Here is a 16464-nt window from a genome sequence, read left to right as displayed (position 1 = left end):
TGTCTGCATATGTTTATGTGTAATCCAGTCTTCAGACTGCCCTTGATGTTGGGAGCGTACAATATTCTTGTGTTCAGTGATATACGGGGCCACCAAGGTGGAACTTTGTAGAATTGTGTAGTGTGCTTGAGTGAAAGAAATCCCGTCCCTACATATCATTGATTTCCTTCCTAGCTTGCCTTTTCCACTTAGTCGCCCCTCATGTCGCGATTCAGGAACACCAATCGACTTAAGGTCAGGAATAAAGTCAACACAGAACTCAATGACCTCCTCTGTTCCATAGCCCTTGGAGATGCTTCCTTCTGGCCTAGCACGGTTATGAACATATTTCTTTAAGACCCCCATGAACCTCTCGAAGGGGAACATATTGTGTAGAAAGACAGGACCGAGGATGACAATCTCTTCGACAAGGTGAACCAGGAGATGCGTTATAATATTGAAGAAATATGGTGGAAAAACCAACTCAAAACTAACAATACATTGCACCACATCCTTCTATAATCTTGGAAGACTGACTGGATCGATTACCTTCTGAGATATTGCATTGAGGAATAAACATAGCTTCACAATGGGTATTCGAACATTTTCCGGCAGAAGCCCCCTCAGTGCAACCGGAAGCAACTGCGTCTTAATAATGTGGCAGTCATGTGACTTCAGGTTTTGGAATTTTTTCTCTGTCATATTTATAATTCCCTTTATATTTGATGAGAATCCAGACGGCACCTTGATACTGTAAAGGACTTCAAAAGAGAGTTCCTTCTCTGCTTTGGTAAGAGCGTAGCTAGCAGGACTTAAGCGACTCCCTCTTTCTCCATGCTTGGTCCAACAATTATAGCTGGGCATGAAACCTTTCCAAAGCAGGTGGGAGTGAATGACTTGTCATTCAGGGTATTGCTTTAAGTTCCGGCAATCAACACATGGACAACACATAAAACCATCCGCCTGTGGGTTTTCCTCAGCCACACGGATAAATTCTTTCAGGCTCGAAGTGAACTCGGGTAGACGTCGGTCAACGTACATCCATTGCCGCCGGTTCATCTACGTCAAATAATTAAGTTTATCAAAGAACCATTACAAAACATCATAATATTTATAAATAGTGGAAATTAGCACTGTACAAATGAAATGGTAAATTAAGTTGCTTAACCTTGATCGAGGAGGAAAGAAAGAGGAGAAAGCTTAAGTGTCACTCCGGCACCTCATATCATTTTTGTTTTGTGTAAAATCAAGCGGCATCATTCTCTCAGACATTTCATCGAGCACCTTATGTGCATGCCAAAGAAAAACAAGGTAGCACTCAACACACACACCTTTCTCCAAGAAAAAATGAAGTGAAAGTTGGCTGGTTGGGGGTGAGCTCAATATATGGGGCAAATGGTCCTTTAGCACCGGTTCGTGTTACGAACCGGTACAAATGAGCTATCTTTTGCACCGGTTCGTAACACGAACCGGTGCTAAAGGTTCCGCGGCTGGCACGTGCCTGCCGACGAACCTTTAGCACCGGCACGAACCGGTGTAAAGGTCCCTCGAACGTCCAAAGGGCACGAACCGGTGCTAATGACCCCCTTTAGCACCGGTTCATGCCAAATTTGGTGCAAAAGCTCTTTGGGGCAAAAAAAAAACCAAAGCCCTTGTTTCTACTAGTGCGCGGCTCGCGCGAAAGTGCATGTTTAGCATCGTGGTGGCCAGCGTCGTCACGACACGCACCAGACTGTTTCACGGTAGCAGATATTCAGGATCGCGGACCTTTTCAAATGTCAGTCTTTTTCTAGTCCTACCCTCTCTCCGAAATCAATATATCTTGAGTACAATCAATAATCTCCACTAAAAAAATTTAAGGGTAATCTCGCCAACCATAATATAGATGTATAGAGTCCTAAAGGTGGGCTTGACTTCTTGTGGAGCAATAATATCTTTAGTACAAACTAGCATAGTGGCCCTCGCAATGCGAGGACATCATCTTTATGTGTTCGAGAAATACATTATACTTTCATATACTTTTGCAATATGTCAGTATAAAAATATGGTTACACATGAGTGAGAGTCATATTCCATTCAATAGATGGATGCAATAATAAAGGGCGCGTGTGTGCGCTATAAAATGCACAATGAATTAGTTATGGCAACATCATAAATGTGTCGTTTTGACCTTATTTTTCATATGATTATGTTTTAATGATTAATAAAATCTCTAAAGTTGTTTATATTTACTCATTGAGGGCTACTTAGAGTTGAAGATATGGAAGTGATAGTCCGAGTGCTTGGAATAAGAAAATTCTTCATGCTGATCATCAGTCAAGATGATGATAGCACACCTACATGTGAGGCTCTAGTGAAGACAGAAAGAATTTACATTTACTCGAGTTGAACCAAAATATTTTTATGTTAAGAGATATAGATTAGGTCACCATAGAGTCTTAAATTGACAAAAAGTGCTCTTATTTCCAATTTTGTTTTTCTCCCAAAGAAAATTAAAAATTATACCGCTAGGTAATGTTATTTCAGGTTTTCGGAAATACCAGCCAAATATCATCCGAAATTTGTTAAAACCATTTTACATATTTGTTCATAATTTGTAAATATTCATTAAACTTTAAAAAATTATTTAAAACTTGGTAAATTTTGTTTGATAATATTTTTCCTGTGTGGTATCTGGAAAAAGCGATTTCTCCCGAGATACCGGAAATACCAATCGAGAAGAACAAAACTTGCTCATGTCTCTATAAAATTGCTTTTGTGCCAACGTATAGGAAGAGTTTGTGAATTGTAATATACGAGTACGGACTTCGAGCAGAGTTGCATGCAACCATCTTACTGTCCTTTCAATTAATCTTTTGTTTTAACGGATATAAACTCATGCTATTTTTTTCAAACCGATGCACCTTGTTTTTCTTACGTGGACTCTTTTTTCTTTTGCGTCCGGCCTACCGGAACACAGCTGATCGTACGTCTCTTCTTTATTTGTAACAGACCAACCGGAGATAAAACAGATTGTATATATGGTTTTTTTGTTTTCACGTGGGATCAATGTAGCAGTTTATTTTTTTGGTAACTCACGTGTCAGCTGGACAATTTGGACTACTTTTTAGTTACGTAACTATTAATAGTTGGTTAAATCCTAGCCACTTATTGTAGATCTAACTATTGTAAATAATTAAGGTGATGTGGATTAACGTGGTGTCTCTATTTTACTTTCATAGATTGCTTTTAGTATATAAATAGATAGATAGATACATGTTGCCTCATTGCCATCGTTAGTAATATCTTTCACTTCAGCATGTTCAGTATATCCTTAGCGTCTAGCCGGAACCACGTATCTTACAACCTAAGCAGAATTATCAGTACCATTAGATAGTTCCTCATCGTGCACATCTAGCAGATCTAGATATGTAACAAATAGCAGTGCCAAGTAGGAAAGAGGTGAGCATGTACATCGCGACAAGGAAAGTCGCTCCAACAACAACATCACCATGAACGCTTTTGATGTCGCCCATTGTGTAATCGGAGTAGCCGGATTTGTCGAGGAAGCAAACAAATTAGTGAGGAAGAACTCGGACTTCAGCGAGCAGTCGCGCCGAGACACTCCCCCAAAACCTTATCGCCCGTCTCTCGGTGTAGGATCTTGACACGGAGTTCTGGAGGACACTGAGTTTTGGAGGCCTACTCTCCCGGACGACTATGCAAGCAACCGTCAGGATGGGGAATACTAGAGAGCAACACATTAAAAGGAATTTCGAGAGAGAGAGAGAGAGAGACAAACAAGAGTGTGTAGCTCCAGATTTATTCTCTCTCATGGTATAGCTTGGGACACAAAAACCGACCGAACCACCACGCGTAGGAAGCCAGGGACACGCGGCAAGCTTGCACACCGCACGCCGACATGTACACAACTCAGTTGGTGCACCAAACAAAAAACTTTAGGCTTTCACAAAAGAGATTTGAAACTCGAACATGAGTCACGAAACGCGACGCGCTTGCGATGCGTGGCGAGGCGGGCAGTTGAGGAGGAGCAGTGCGCGCGATGACTCCTTCTCTTCTCATTCTCTTTGAACGACTTGATGAACAGCCCTTATAAACAACTTTAACTCCCTCCTAAGTCCTAACTAGCAACGTGGGACTAAACTTTACTCCCAAAACTGTTCCCAAGCTGGCACCATGATAGCCTTTAGATTTCAGAAATTGTAAATTATATAAGCTACCTAACTGGACTGCAGTTCATCTATATCTGACAACTACTGAGATTGTAGCTGCAGTAAGATGAATTCCGATCGATTGCGTTAGAAGCCTCTCTTGTGCAAACCGAACCTGTAGAAGAACGCTTGATCCGATCTATGGATGCAGCAGACGACAAAGAGCTAAGCACCTAATCATGGCAAGCCTCAATAGTAGATACGGCTTTAGTTAGACTGCTTTATGCGATGCGCTATATGCATATGCATGCATGCACGCACCACCAGCACATCCAGGGGTATATATGATGCCCCCCCACGGAGCCTCCTGGTTCGTTTGGATTCGTGGCCGTCCGATGGCGCCTTCCAGCAGATTTCGGCCGTCGATTTTTTTTCACCAGGGTCGTATAAAAAGAGCAGCCCACGGTGAAAACCTAGCACCCTCCGAGAGACCCGTGCGCGTGCCCTTCCCTTGGCGGCGCCTGCACCTGCGCTCGCTAGCCACAGAAGAGCGGCGGCGCCCGCGCTCGCTGGCCGCGGAAGAGCGACGGCTGGCCTGCCCTAGAGTAGCACGCGAGGGACTCGCTTCTCCCTCCACCCACAGTAAACTCTCGCGTCCCCTCCACCTCCCCTATAGCAGCCGCAGCGGGATGGCCAAGAAGCCCGCGGCCCGCCGCCGGAGACGCGGACGCGGAAGAGGCGAAGAGCGGCTGCGGCTGCGCCTGCGCCTGCGCTCGCTGGCCGCGGAACATCGGCGGCTGGCCGGCCCTGGAGTAGCACGCGAGGGATCAGCGGTCGAAGATCTGCCACCGAGCCCTCCTCCGTTTTCCTCGGTGCGCCTGCCGACGAGAAGGAGGACGATATTGCTATTGCTGCGTCCGACCTTCACGTACAGGTCCATCTCTCTCTCTCTCTCTCTCTCTCTCCGAGGATCTTCTTGCTAGGCAATGTTGTGGCCTACTCCATCGTTAACCTCTTCTTCGAAGGAGACCACCAGGCTATCCCTCTCTGTCAAAGGAATGGAGAAAATCTCATCTTCTTTTGCGCAGATCCATTTTTATATATGATTAGAAGGTGCTTGCTGAAAATTCTGGCTAAAATTATTGTACGTGAAATGCTGTGGCTGGGTTCTTTGGTGGATTATGATCCACCTTGCCCTGATCGGTTGTTCAGATGCAAACGGTACCTTTTTCTATTAGAGTAGCCATGAAGCATTGCCTTTTGGTCTTCTAATCCAAGACAGACTGATTAGTATTAGTAGAGCTAATTAGCTAGCTGCTGATAGATTCTATCACTTCCCCGGCACCAATGATTTCACACACATATTTGATGTGTTGTTTATCTAAAAAAAAGTAACAGAGTTGAGCGCTCTTTTCACTTGAAAGTCAGGCCATGCTCTTTTTCACAACCCTGTAGGCAAAAGAAGAAAAAAGGCAAATTTTAGGGACAAACAACATCCAAGTAGTGAATTATTTCTACTATTCTCTTGTATTGTATTGTATTTAGCGATTAGTTCTCTCAAATCTTCAATCTCTCAACATTAATTCTCTCAAATCTTTGATCTCTCAGCATGCATCGGCCAAACAAAGTAAGGAAAAGATGCAAGTCATGTGCTCAAATAGAAAGTTGGAAAAAATTGTCAAACCAAGAAAATCTAAAGAACATGTAATACCCTAAAAGCATTCAAGTCACTAAATTGTTGTCTGCTGTATGTGTTTTTTTACCCCACCTTACAAGATTTTCCCCTTATGTAGGTCCCAAAATGCTCGCAAGGCTTCTTGCTGTTCGTCTATGCCGTGGGAAAATCGTCGGTGTTTAGCAGGTGAACAACCGTGTTTGTCCTTCTTGTCCATCTGCAAGTTTTCTCTGCCATTGTTGTTTGTATGTATCTGTCTAACGATGTCTTCTGCCAGGAAAGGGACTTCGACGATTCTCTACATTTTGGCTGCTTGCTGTTATTACTTGGCTCCGTAGTGTCAGGTAGTAATCTTCTTTTTGTACTATCCATGCCGTAATTTTTATAAATGATATGAAATTCTTGCGTTTGTTGTTTTACTTTTGTGTTGAGTAATTCAGTTTGTAGTTATCTTTCATTACTGTTGGGTGTTCATTGCCTATTCATCTTCTCTGCATTTGCTGGATGGTGTTGGTAACGATGTGGACTACCCTTACATTCATGTGTGAGTGAGGTGATTGATGATGGTGATGTCCTTGGGGTTCTCTAGGGCGATAGTTTACTGATGAAGGACATGGCTATTTTATCGGCACCAATGATTTCACACACATATTTGATGTGTTGTTTATCTAAAAAAAAGTAACAGAGTTGAGCGCTCTTTTCACTTGAAAGTCAGGCCATGCTCTTTTTCACAACCCTGTAGGCAAAAGAAGAAAAAAGGCAAATTTTAGGGACAAACAACATCCAAGTAGTGAATTATTTCTACTATTCTCTTGTATTGTATTGTATTTAGCGATTAGTTCTCTCAAATCTTCAATCTCTCAACATTAATTCTCTCAAATCTTTGATCTCTCAGCATGCATCGGCCAAACAAAGTAAGGAAAAGGTGCAAGTCATGTGCTCAAATAGAAAGTTGGAAAAAATTGTCAAACCAAGAAAATCTAAAGAACATGTAATACCCTAAAAGCATTCAAGTCACTAAATTGTTGTCTGCTGTATGTGTTTTTTTACCCCACCTTACAAGATTTTCCCCTTATGTAGGTCCCAAAATGCTCGCAAGGCTTCTTGCTGTTCGTCTATGCCGTGGGAAAATCGTCGGTGTTTAGCAGGTGAACAACCGTGTTTGTCCTTCTTGTCCATCTGCAAGTTTTCTCTGCCATTGTTGTTTGTATGTATCTGTCTAACGATGTCTTCTGCCAGGAAAGGGACTTCGACGATTCTCTACATTTTGGCTGCTTGCTGTTATTACTTGGCTCCGTAGTGTCAGGTAGTAATCTTCTTTTTGTACTATCCATGCCGTAATTTTTATAAATGATATGAAATTCTTGCGTTTGTTGTTTTACTTTTGTGTTGAGTAATTCAGTTTGTAGTTATCTTTCATTACTGTTGGGTGTTCATTGCCTATTCATCTTATCTGCATTTGCTGGATGGTGTTGGTAACGATGTGGACTACCCTTACATTCATGTGTGAGTGAGGTGATTGATGATGGTGATGTCCTTGGGGTTCTCTAGGGCGATAGTTTACTGATGAAGGACATGGCTATTTTATCGGCTCGGGTGTTCCTACCTCAAAATGCATAGTTAGCCAAAATATGTATGTGTTTCTTAAAATGGAATAGAAACATTGACATTATATGCAGATATATGCTGCCCCCCCACGGAGCCTCCTGGTTCGTTTGGATTCGTGGCCGTCCGATGGCGCCTTCCAGCAGATTTCGGCCGTCGATTTTTTTTCACCAGGGTCGTATAAAAAGAGCAGCCCACGGTGAAAACCTAGCACCCTCCGAGAGACCCGTGCGCGTGCCCTTCCCTTGGCGGCGCCTGCACCTGCGCTCGCTAGCCACAGAAGAGCGGCGGCGCCCGCGCTCGCTGGCCGCGGAAGAGCGACGGCTGGCCTGCCCTAGAGTAGCACGCGAGGGACTCGCTTCTCCCTCCACCCACAGTAAACTCTCGCGTCCCCTCCACCTCCCCTATAGCAGCCGCAGCGGGATGGCCAAGAAGCCCGCGGCCCGCCGCCGGAGACGCGGACGCGGAAGAGGCGAAGAGCGGCTGCGGCTGCGCCTGCGCTCGCGCCGCTGGCCGCGGAACATCGGCGGCTGGCCGGCCCTGGAGTAGCACGCGAGGGATCAGCGGTCGAAGATCTGCCACCGAGCCCTCCTCCGTTTTCCTCGGTGCGCCTGCCGACGAGAAGGAGGACGATATTGCTATTGCTGCGTCCGACCTTCACGTACAGGTCCATCTCTCTCTCTCTCTCTCTCTCTCTCCGAGGATCTTCTTGCTAGGCAATGTTGTGGCCTACTCCATCGTTAACCTCTTCTTCGAAGGAGACCACCAGGCTATCCCTCTCTGTCAAAGGAATGGAGAAAATCTCATCTTCTTTTGCGCAGATCCATTTTTATATATGATTAGAAGGTGCTTGCTGAAAATTCTGGCTAAAATTATTGTACGTGAAATGCTGTGGCTGGGTTCTTTGGTGGATTATGATCCACCTTGCCCTGATCGGTTGTTCAGATGCAAACGGTACCTTTTTCTATTAGAGTAGCCATGAAGCATTGCCTTTTGGTCTTCTAATCCAAGACAGATCGATTAGTATTAGTAGAGCTAATTAGCTAGCTGCTGATAGATTCTATCACTTCCCGGCACCAATGATTTCACACACATATTTGATGTGTTGTTTATCTAAAAAAAGTAACAGAGTTGAGCGCTCTTTTCACTTGAAAGAAAGGACTTGCTCTTTTTCACAACCCCAGTAGGCAAAAGAAGAAAAAAGGCAAATTTTAGGGACAAACAACATCCAAGTAGTGAATTATTTCTACTATTCTCTTGTATTGTATTGTATTTCGCGATTAGTTCTCTCAAATCTTCAATCTCTCAACATTAATTCTCTCAAATCGTTGATCTCTCAAAGCATGCATCGGCCAAACAAAGTAAGGAAAAGATGCAAGTCATGTGCTCAAATAGAAAGTTGGAAAAAATTGTCAAACCAAGAAAATCTAAAGAACATGTAATACCCTAAAAGCATTCAAGTCACTAAATTGTTGTCTCATTGTATGTGTTTTTTTACCCCACCTTACAAGATTTTCCCCTTATGTAGGTCCCAAAATGCTCGCAAGGCTTCTTGCTGTTCGTCTATGCCGTGGGAAAATCGTCGGTGTTTAGCAGGTGAACAACCGTGTTTGTCCTTCTTGTCCATCTGCAAGTTTTCTCTGCCATTGTTGTTTGTATGTATCTGTCCTAACGATGTCTTCTGCCAGAAAGGGACTTCGACGATTCTCTACATTTTGGCTGCTTGTCGTTATTACTTGGCTCCGTAGTGTCGTGTAGTAATCTTCTTTTTGTACTATCCATGCCGTAATTTTTATAAATGATATGAAATTCTTGCGTTTGTTGTTTTACTTTTGTGTTGAGTAATTCAGTTTGTAGTTATCTTTCATTACTGTTGGGTGTTCATTGCCTATTCATCTTCTCTGCATTTGCTGGATGGTGTTGGTAACGATGTGGACTACCCTTACATTCATGTGTGAGTGAGGTGATTGATGATGGTGATGTCCTTGGGGTTCTCTAGGGCGATAGTTTACTGATGAAGGACATGGCTATTTTATCGGCACCAATGATTTCACACACATATTTGATGTGTTGTTTATCTAAAAAAAAGTAACAGAGTTGAGCGCTCTTTTCACTTGAAAGTCGTGCCATGCTCTTTTTCACAACCCTCGTAGGCAAAAGAAGAAAAAAGGCAAATTTTAGGGACAAACAACATCCAAGTAGTGAATTATTTCTACTATTCTCTTGTATTGTATTGTATTTAGCGATTAGTTCTCTCAAATCTTCAATCTCTCAACATTAATTCTCTCAAATCTTTGATCTCTCAGCATGCATCGGCCAAACAAAGTAAGGAAAAGGTGCAAGTCATGTGCTCAAATAGAAAGTTGGAAAAAATTGTCAAACCAAGAAAATCTAAAGAACATGTAATACCCTAAAAGCATTCAAGTCACTAAATTGTTGTCTGCTGTATGTGTTTTTTTACCCCACCTTACAAGATTTTCCCCTTATGTAGGTCCCAAAATGCTCGCAAGGCTTCTTGCTGTTCGTCTATGCCGTGGGAAAATCGTCGGTGTTTAGCAGGTGAACAACCGTGTTTGTCCTTCTTGTCCATCTGCAAGTTTTCTCTGCCATTGTTGTTTGTATGTATCTGTCTAACGATGTCTTCTGCCAGGAAAGGGACTTCGACGATTCTCTACATTTTGGCTGCTTGCTGTTATTACTTGGCTCCGTAGTGTCAGGTAGTAATCTTCTTTTTGTACTATCCATGCCGTAATTTTTATAAATGATATGAAATTCTTGCGTTTGTTGTTTTACTTTTGTGTTGAGTAATTCAGTTTGTAGTTATCTTTCATTACTGTTGGGTGTTCATTGCCTATTCATCTTATCTGCATTTGCTGGATGGTGTTGGTAACGATGTGGACTACCCTTACATTCATGTGTGAGTGAGGTGATTGATGATGGTGATGTCCTTGGGGTTCTCTAGGGCGATAGTTTACTGATGAAGGACATGGCTATTTTATCGGCTCGGGTGTTCCTACCTCAAAATGCATAGTTAGCCAAAATATGTATGTGTTTCTTAAAATGGAATAGAAACATTGACATTATATGCAGATATATGCTGCTTCTTTTGCAGCAATAGAGAATTCTAATCATAGACATTATTGTTTGTGGTCTGTAGCTGATGTTTAATTCTTACCCGCACCATTTGCCTTTTTAGCAACCATGAACAATTCTTGATGCCTCCTAGCTCTGTTGCTTGAGTAGCTGTCAAGACGTCAAAATTATAATTTGGTTATTTGATTGAACAACATGGTGTATATGATCATTAGCATGAAACTGGCATAGAAATCATTGCAGCATTTGCTTATCGTTCAATCTGCAGTTCATGTATCTGAATGCATTGGCACATGTTTTGGGTGGAAGATTGAGAGCAGAAATTTGTTAAATGAAATTATTCTATCACATGTGTTAGCAGGAACGAATGGGTGTGATGGGCATAACACTTCAGCTCTGGTTGTGGTGAGCGTCTGATCAATTCAGCTTATGAATTACCCAACCAATGTACCTCTGTAACTGATAAGCTGAATTGAATATAAACCCATTCGTTCCTTCGCAAAATCATTGTCTTGAAAAGGTCATACTCCTTCATTGCATAATATCATATTCCTATAGATTCACAAGCTATATTTATGTAATTTTAAAACTTGTGTGTGCAATCTCATTATATAGGTTAGAGCATTCATGTTAATGTGTGATGCATTTATCTGGCAAGCAACAACCGTTTCGTGGAATGAATCAGTATATACTATGTTCTGCCTGTGGTGTCAACTGTTGTCACCTGAATTTATTTTTGTCTCGCTGCTGTCTATATTTGTTCTTCAAAAAATTCTTACAATGGATTTTGTACATATTTGCAGCGAGCAAACTCATGTAAGTTCTTTTTTCAATGAAATAGCTGAAAACCTCAGGGTTTTTTTTTTGTCTCACTGGATTAATCATACTCAAATTTCATAGATACTTTTATTCAGTCAATTTTGTATACATTTAGCATTTGTATACAAATATCTCAGGTTGCGACTACAGTATCAAATACTTTTTAGAATTTATTATCAGTGTTGTGAATTTTGTACAGGTTTTGTCAGAGAAAATGGAAGAGGTCAGACTAACCACACGCTTGCTGCTGGGGAAGGCAGGGCATGGTGCCGGAAGCATTTGGTGTTGCAGCCATGGGTATTGTGATCAATGTCAAGGCATCTCACCACATACAGATAACTACCTTGAGCCACAGTAAGCTCATTCCATTTGGCTCCAATCTGTCTACTTGGTTTCTTATACTGCTAGCATGATATCTATCATCTTATTGCTATAAGATCAAATTATTCATGTAATTGTTTCCATCTATCTTGGAATAATTATAACTGAAGAAATGAGCTTATTTAGCATGAGCATTCAGAACTTATTGAAGATTGTGTGCTTCCCCTTTTATGAATTATGATACAAGGTTCATGGTATTAATTATAACTGAAAAAATGAGCTTATATTTTCTCGAAAAAAAATGAGCTTATTCAACGTGAACATAAATGGATGGAGGGTGTTAGAACTGCATATATATGCTATTCCTATTTCCTCTGGTTCTTATCATGTAAATAGAGCTTTACACAAGAAAAAACAAATTTAGTCTTTGAATATTAATTGACTGCAAACCTTTTGCTCTAGGCTTGCAGTGCATATGTAATGTGCAGTTCTTATGGTTACAACTACCTTTATTCGCCAAAAAGTATAGAATTGTTGTTGCCTACTTCTGATAAACCGTTCTTATTTCGCTGGTTCTAGGTCATACTACTTTGTTTGCTACAACCCGTTCCATCTGTGGCCAGTTAGCTCTGGTTTGGTAGCATAATTTTCATTCACTGCTTCATGGTACATGGGAAATATTGTTGCGGTAATGGTTTGCTTTTTCTCTGTGCGCAGTCTGTAGCGGTACACTGCTTTATGCTGCCTTTAAATTTGTTACCATCTTTATTTAGGAGGAAGAATTTGTTACCATAACGGGGAAATATGTATGGGCTTGAGATATGTATTATCAAATGAGTGTCAATTCCAGCATCATAGTTTCATTGACCAGCCTTAAAACTATTGCTTAGAGAATGTGTTCCTAATTGTCAAGTAGCAGGGTCTGTATCTCGGTTTTTATCTCCAGTATGCATTAAAGCATGGTCCGGTACCTTTGTTTGTGAGCTTTTGTTTTGTATCCAAGTGGTTTATTTCGAAGTATATATATACTGTGCTTTGTAGTTTCCATATTACAATCTGTTAATTTATGTGAAGATTTTACGCTAACACTTACCAGTTTGTAGCATTGTTCTTTGTGATATGTAGTGCCATGGTCTCCGGTTCAGCTGATAAGAGCATGGATTGAATCACTGACATCCTTCATCAATATGTGCAGCAAGATGGTAAATACTCTGTTATAACTTCCTCTTCGCTGCTTGTAATGGGACCATTGGTGACGTTTTGAAATCCTTCTCCTGTGTTTCTAGGAATTAAAATGCTCATTACAAAAAGGCTTTTTGAATAAAATGAGCATTTTTTTTGTAAGAAGTTCCAACAGATTTCGCCAGTTGCTTCCAGTATAGTAAAAAATGCAAATTGTCCAGTCCAAGTAAATTTTAATGTTTAGTGTTCTCTTCTGTATCTGCATGCTATGATAGTGCTAACTATAAGTTCCTTTTCACTTGGACAAACTAGGCAAGGATCTATGAGCATTACCATTTATGAATATGCAAGGAACTTGGACTCAGCTTCTAACCAAAGAAATGATCTGACTGAGATACACATGGCTGATATTGTTTCGACAACTTATGATGTCCTCAAGGAAGAGCTGTCACGTGATTCTGATAGACATGATGGAGATCGCCGTTTTTTGAGATTTCAGAAGGGGTAACATTTAATTTTCTCACAAAGTTTGGCCATACATTATATCAACTGAATATGTTACTATAAAAGCTGACTATATATGGCATTGCCTTCAGTAAATATGTGTCCTTAATTGAAGGAGTGTTTTCGATTTTATTGTAGACGTTTTGTCGCCCCCCCTCCCCCACAGATGGCGGGCAAGGTTGTTACTCTATTTGAGCCGAAGGGTGTTTACACATTCATAATTGCTTTTTTATGTCCTATGGGATGCTCATACTTTTATCTTTAAGAGTGCTGCTCTTTATTCTATTATGGTGAGTTTTGATTATGGGGTTTAGAATTGGCTAGCCCAAATAGCCAATTGGTGTGACCTCTTATAGCAAATGGACCATCACCACCAAATGGTTTGTTTGCAGGAGTAAATATTTGTTGTAGTTTTAATCGATCTACAGTTTCCATTCTTATTTTCTTCAAAAAAAGTCCCGTATTTAAAGTCGTTACATGTTGGCCTCTGCTTCATCTTGTGCAGCTGAAATAGACACACGTAAGATTCTATTTTTGTTTGATTCTAAGTCTCTAACTATGTTGTATATTGAAAAGAATTGAGGCTGGGAGTCCTGCCATTGGAGAAGCTATTGCATTGGGAGCAGCAGTAGATTATCTGTCACAATTCGGCATGCTGAGGATTCATGAGTATGAGGTTAGTTTATTTTATTGATTTACCTCCCTTCAATATTTTCTTTGGAAGTCTTCATTCCTGTTGATAGGATTGTGCTTATTCTACTCTCCGAAAGGAGTCAGGAAACAATCTCTATGGTAGCGCCTCACTTGTCATTTTTTCATCCAGAAAGAGTTTGGGATGTATCTTTACGAGATATATCCATGCGAGACTAGATATGAATTCAACGAAGCTAAGTAGTTCCTTGGGTACTATGTGTTAGATGAATATGAATTGATCCGTTGAGACTGAGGTCTACGACAATGACTCTGTCAGACTGCCTATGAATTATCAAGAAAGTTTTCCTTCTATGCTAGCTACTCCGTACTTCTGATGTTTCGTTATGCATAGTGATATCTGTGATAATCATGTCACTAAAGTTTGATGTTTCGTCTTACACTATATATATGTAAATAATGGAGCAGCTAGCTCTGCTATGAACTCACATGGCACTACTCCTATCTTAGAACCATGTATTTGTACCTATATGTAATGTATTTTTCCTTCTTTCGGCACAAATATGTGGTGTGTTTCTCTATTTCGTTTGTTTTGACTTAATGACTTTGATATACAGGCTGCTATACTTGGCGTCTTTATTAGCTGATAATTCTTATGTGTATCCAGTAAAATGAGTGGGTAGTTGTTTATACTTTATGTGTTGCTTGGGTGTCATTGTCACAGAAGACAAGGTCGTGCGCGCTCCAGAATAGTTGATGCCATCGTTACTACTTCGTCGATTTAATTTGATCAGAGGGAGTAGATCTCAACACTGGAATGCAGATTGCTTGCATCTCCTGATACTTTACGTGAGGGTGTCATCTCTCTCAGTCGTGAATGTTTCTTCTTCCATCAACACCACAACATCAAAGTCTGGTAGGGCTTCCGCTTGGCACTGTGTACTGCAGGACATGAGATGTTTGCAAGTGTGGCATCTACTTGACTGTAGTCAGCAGGCAACCTGACACAGATTGGCAACCCTTCTACCTACAATATTTTTATAAAATCTAAGAAATGTATTAACCAGTGTTACACAGGCACTATAAAAATATATCATTACAAAGTTTAGATGTTATGCTTTCTAATGATATAATTTTTATAGTCTAAATTTTATATTATATTGGTTAAATCAACGATTTTGGGAGAGTATTATATTAGCGGTTAATTTATAGTTGTTATATAAAATAAATATTCGCATGAGATCTACGGGGTCGTGCGCCAAGGCGCACATCTAAATCTAGTTCTGCCAATACATGCATAGGTTAACTGATAGATAGATGTACGCGCCTTGTACAGTTGGAGTACGTACATAGACCGGCCTTAATGATACATACTCCATTTAATATATTGGAGAGAGACAAAGTAGCCTAGTTTAACACACACAAAAATACAGTAGAACAGAGAGTGATGTGAAGTATATATGTTGGTGATTCTCTTTTGAGACTCCGAGTGGTTGAGATGTGCTCGGCAGAAAGTTTGGTAGTATTATTTGTTTATCTGGCATGATTGCATATCTTGTTCTCTTTGCTAGCTAGTGGTTTCGTGTCCGATTGAGCAAAAGATGGCAATTGTTTCTTTCCGCCAACTCGCCTACCCACAGAGAGATGAGGTCGCCGGCGCCGGTGCCAGCTAGAGTACTTAATTTGGAGGCAAAACAAATCAGTGCGAATCCACTCACTTGTTACACAGAAAAGGGTACTAGCATATTGCACTAAACTAGCTGATCTAGCTTGTGTTTCAGTTATCAATCGAGTAAGTTAATCAACACAGTAGCATAATGGGACGTGGTCGATCTGGAGATCAAACATTTCGCTCCATAAGTTTAGAATAACACACCCAAATCTTCATCATAAAACCAAACTTTTTTCCGATAAGGAGCATATATTAATATCGTGGGGATACCAATTACATTCAGACTCTACAACAACACATTGCCCTAGTGGCATTAGGATGCACACAGCAAAAAAAAAAAGAGAAAATTACAAAAAAGAAAAGTTCCGCTACAATGATCAATTCGTTGAAACAGCAGCCCAAACACCACAACACCAGAAGTTCAAGTTCTCCAAAAGCGACGCCTCCAAAAAAAGAAACAAAGCACAAGCACCATCATCGCTCGATCATAGATCTCAGGTTTTCACCCTGAAGAAAGTTCTCGCTCTTAAAACAATGCCTTCAACAAGGACGTTGCGAGACACAACCAATTAAGGTCAGATCTTGTCGCCCAGACTTGAACCGTCATTGCCATACCTCAGATCTTGGCTTCCACGACATTCTCCGCCAGCACCATGAAACGAGAACATGCCCCGTAATATTAACAACCAACAGAACTTCGAAGCGCCCCCTCTGAAATCAAACAGTCAGAGTAAAACATGGGAGCGCACGACCGAATCCCTTTCGAACCAGCAAACTCTAGGCATGATGCACCCAGTGGAGCTCGCCGGCGG

The 16464-nt window shown here is 41.1% G+C and overlaps 2 long non-coding RNA genes across 3 annotated transcripts; both read left to right on the top strand.

The window, feature by feature from the left end:
* Positions 1–4631: 4631 nt before the first annotated feature.
* LOC139832061 (uncharacterized) lies at positions 4632–6178 on the top strand. Its single transcript, XR_011746559.1, has 3 exons — positions 4632–5064; positions 5924–5991; positions 6083–6178. It is a non-coding gene; the product is annotated as an uncharacterized lncRNA (long non-coding RNA).
* Positions 6179–9892: 3714 nt separating this feature from the next.
* Positions 9893–14533, top strand: LOC127326470 (uncharacterized). Of its 2 annotated transcripts, XR_007867888.2 has the most exons (7): positions 9893–9969; positions 10061–10127; positions 11522–11676; positions 12769–12845; positions 13138–13329; positions 13906–14005; positions 14153–14533. It is a non-coding gene; the product is annotated as an uncharacterized lncRNA (long non-coding RNA). The 2 variants fall into 2 exon arrangements; XR_011747293.1 differs by lacking the exons at positions 9893–9969; positions 10061–10127 and adding an exon at positions 10239–10908.
* Positions 14534–16464: the final 1931 nt, after the last annotated feature.

Source organism: Lolium perenne, chromosome 6 (genome assembly GCF_019359855.2).
Source record: "Lolium perenne isolate Kyuss_39 chromosome 6, Kyuss_2.0, whole genome shotgun sequence".
Taxonomy (NCBI): domain Eukaryota; kingdom Viridiplantae; phylum Streptophyta; class Magnoliopsida; order Poales; family Poaceae; genus Lolium; species Lolium perenne.
Note: the sequence above shows the minus strand (reverse complement) of the source record. Positions and strands in the feature narration are given on the sequence as shown.